This window comes from Sapajus apella, unplaced genomic scaffold (assembly GCF_009761245.1).
Source record: "Sapajus apella isolate SASKATOON/1434 unplaced genomic scaffold, GSC_monkey_1.0 scaffold33, whole genome shotgun sequence".
Taxonomy (NCBI): Eukaryota; Metazoa; Chordata; class Mammalia; order Primates; family Cebidae; genus Sapajus; species Sapajus apella.
In genome coordinates, this window is record NW_022436973.1 from 21,554,887 (window position 1) to 21,559,069 (window position 4,183).

Here is a 4,183-nt window from a genome sequence, read left to right on the forward strand (position 1 = left end):
GTACATATAAGTTAAAACTAATCAAATCATACACTTTAAATGTGCACAGTTAACTGAATGCCCATTATCTTTCAATAAAGTTGTTTGGGAAAAAAAAATGTCAGTCTTACCCTAAAGATAACAGCTCAGCCACTCTGATTGGAGCAATAGAGGGAGAGACCGCCAAGGCCTCACCCACTGCCTTAAATCACTTCTCAGATCCTCTAGACCAATCAGGCTCTGGGGCATCAATCTCCTTTTATCACCAAAATGAGTAGGAGTGTTGCCGGGCGCGATGGCTCACACCTGTAATCCTAGCACTTTGGGAGGCTGAGACGGGTGGATCACTTGAGGTCAGAAGTTCAAGACCAGCCTGGCCAACACAGTGAAACCCCACCTCTACTAAAAATACAAAAATTAGCCGGGTGTGGTGGGGGGCACCTGTAATCCCAGCTACTTGGGAGGCTGAGGCAGGAGAATTGCTTGAACCCAGGAGGTGGAGGTTACGGTGAGCCGAGTCCATGCCACTAGATCATAGACTCCAGTCTGAGTGTCTCAAAAAAAAAAAAAAAAAGAGTAGGACTGTTGAGTCCAGCATGTATTCCTCGCACAGAATTGCTAGCTCCTCGGGCTTCTCTATACCCTAAAATCCCAGACACAAAACAGGCCAATCTCTTAACTTCTTGGTTCCTATATCCGTGTTGCTGAATCTTGTTAGAAAGCATGACAATTTCCTGGTCTCCAACCCCTCAACTGGACTTTTGGAGCTGTTTTGCAATCATATTTGCCCCTGGACAATTTTACTGGCTCCTTTCTCATTTCCCACAATGGTTATTACAAATTCTCATTATTCTATTTAATTTCCCTAACTCCCCACTACCCATATTGGGCAGGACCCTTCTGGATTTCTGATCCCAACAACCTACACACATCTTCATCTTCCTACCGTCTGTTCCAATTTTCTCTCTGACACAAACTCCTGCATCTGGGCTTAGAATCCCACACCCTGCTACCTGTCGGACATCTTATTCCATCCCTCTGCACCTCCCCCTGAACCGTCAACTGCTACCTCCTTATTGAATCTTCTTTCACAGCTTATAAACACACTCAAACCTCTTCCATCAGGAAGAGTCCACCCCCACTTATTCTTTCTTCTCTTCCTGCATCCCCAACAACTTTCTGCTTCTCCTTTCTCACTCCCATTCCCTCCCTGGCCTTCTGTGCTGTATTAGAGGACATCTGAGTTATTTCCAGGTCTAGTATTATGGCCGAAGCTGCTATGAATATTTTTATACATGTCTATGGGAGGACAAAAGCTGAATGTCCTCCATACACATTTCTTTGTCACAGGCTATATGTATATTAAACTTTAGTAACTGCTGCCTTGCAAATTAAAGGCAGTAAATAATTTCCTCAACTGTCAATGTCAAAAAGCTTGAAATTTAAAACACAGATTTTGCCTTGTATCAGTCAGCTTTTGCTATGTAGCAAACTACCTTGATATCTCAATGACATGCAGCTAGAAACATGTACTTCTTATTCATATGTCTGCAGATTGGCTGGTAGAGCTTCACTCCAGTGTCTCATTTTGGTGTCTGACATGAGGATGCAGTGGCAACCTGAAATATGGCATTTTCATGGTGATGGCAAAAGCACAAGAACACAAACTCAATCACACAAGCAAATTCAAGCTCCTGCTTTCCTCACATCTGCCAACATCCCCTTGGCCAAAGCAAGTCATAGGGCCAAGCTCAATGTCAAGTGGCAGAGACAATTATTGTTTCCATCATGAGTCTATGAAAGGGGTATGGATGTATAATATTATTGCAAGGGAGTGAAATGGGGTCCCAATGACTCCATCTTCATGCACTTATAGACCAATCTTTGCCTCAGCCACAATTGCTTTGGGAAAAAAAGTGCACCCACATAGCATGCTGTAGCATCTTCTTTGAAGTGAAAATCCAGTGTGCTAGTCTCCAGCCTCTCTGCTAAATCCCAAGCCTTATGAGCCATGAGCCTATTAACTGAGCCCCAGGCTTAAGCAGACTTATCCATCCACTCCTAGGCAACACTATTCCTACCCAGGTCTATCTACATGGAGGTAGGGACCGCCCCTAAGGAAGGGACTCCTAGGTAGGGCTCATGGCATACATCAGAGATAAGTTCTATTCCGTGGGCCGGTCACCCCCACGTTGACAGCAGGGGCATATACTCCTCTGATCCAGCTCCCTGTTCGTGCCTCTCAAAGTGTTCCTCCTATGAGAAAAGTGCCCAGTCCTGCCCTAGACAGACTGGGCTCCTTGGGATGAATGAAGGCCCTCTCCAATCATCTCTTGCAGAAGGGCTGACACCTTGGGACAGAGACATATAGCGTAACCCTCAGTAGTACTCAGAGGTGCACAGTCCTTTGGCCTTCATTTGTTTACTCGTCTGTTGATGCATGTTTTCATCGGCTGACTCAACAAACATTCACTGAGCCACTTCACGAGGAGAGCGCTGCACTGGCTGCTGTGCATAAAAAGATAAATATGTTACAGTTAGTTACTGAAAAACCCAAGAAGTTCACTATCTCCAGATAGGAATAGGACAGGTAGGCAACTAAATTACCAGACACTACTCTACAGAGGAATAAATCAAAGACAATGGGGACATAAAGGAGAAGATAAATGGGAGCTTCGAAGACACTTAATCCCCAAAGGGGGCAGGGTTATTATCACCATTTTACAAATGGGAAAATGGAAGATCGGAAAGATTAAGTGACTACCCACAGAGAAGAAAGGAAGGAAGAGTTTTTGGAGCCCAAAGAATCAGGCACAGAGAACTCCAGAGTAGGGAAGGCCAGCCTCACTTCCTAATTTTTTTCCAGGGACAGTTGGAATTTTTTGCTTTCTCCATCCTTCATGCCTCCAGGGAATCATTATCAAGGGAAGTCCTCCTCACTGTCTTCTCCAGAGATTGAACCTTGGCCCAGGAGAAAGGAAATGGAAAATGGCTCTGGGCCATCTTTTTCATAAACTGGAGGGTTGATATCCCAGGAGGAGTTGTCTCAGCCTCCTTAATTGGGATTGGAGTCACACAACCCTGCCTGGCTTCTCAAGTTGATTATAGACCACTTCCTCTGAATGGACTGGCCTATTTTAATTCTGTGTTAGGAAACCTCCCTAATTAGCACTTGCTGCCCCATTTGGGAGCCAGACCACTTGTCAGGTTTGCAAAGCTTATCCCTGGAACCTTCTCACCTTTCTTTCCATCACCACAGAATACCCCCATTGGATGGCTTCCCTACTCCTCCTAGTCTACCATCCCACAATGGCTAAGCAGATCTAAGGGGCTGGAGGAGATAGTGACCTTGTATGTCACCTCTACTAGCAGATGAATTTAATATAATGAGAAACACCCTGGTTCTTGGAATTAGCCGACCCAGCTTATAGGGGTGGAATTTCAGCCACTGATAAAGGAAGGTGAGAGATTTTCATTGACATGAGGTAGATTCCACAGGGAGGGATTGCTTACTCTCTATGAAGGTTAGAACAATATTAGCTGAGCCCCTGATGCCCACCTTAATTTTCCCATTGCATTCCCAGAGCTGAGTGAGTTGGAATTGTCACCTACTGTCACCAGCACATTCCCAAATGACATTACCAGTTCTGCCCTTTTTTAGTTAGCCATGCTGGAAATGTATATGTTGGGCCTGATAGAAGAAACAGCCACATGAAAAGTCATGGAAGAGTCCACTGGGCCTGGGTAGAGTTCTAGTGGGAGGATTCAGGGCAGCCAATCTCTCTGCTCTTTTCACAATGCATCTATAAGGCATTTCCTAGCCAAGACCAAAATTAAGTATTCCTGGGACTCTGTCCTGCAGCATAGACAGGCTGTATAGTTGCCAAACCCATTCCCTATTCCTAGGCACCTAGCTAAACCTATTTCCCCTTGCAAGTAAGTGAGGGCATGGGACTAATGGGCTTAGACACAACTGTTGTACTTGGCTTCTAAAATATCCACGTAATTCTCCACACTCTCCCTTTCTTCTCTAGCTATCTTTTCTAGACAATACAGAAGAGATCTCCAGGGCACTGGAGCACTCCAAGTCTCTAGAAAACAATGAAGTCACACACTGAAAGGAGCCTAGATCCCTGAGTTGCCCCATGGAGGAGATCTGCCCCATGGAGATCTGCCCCATGGAGATCTGTCCCATGGAGGAGAT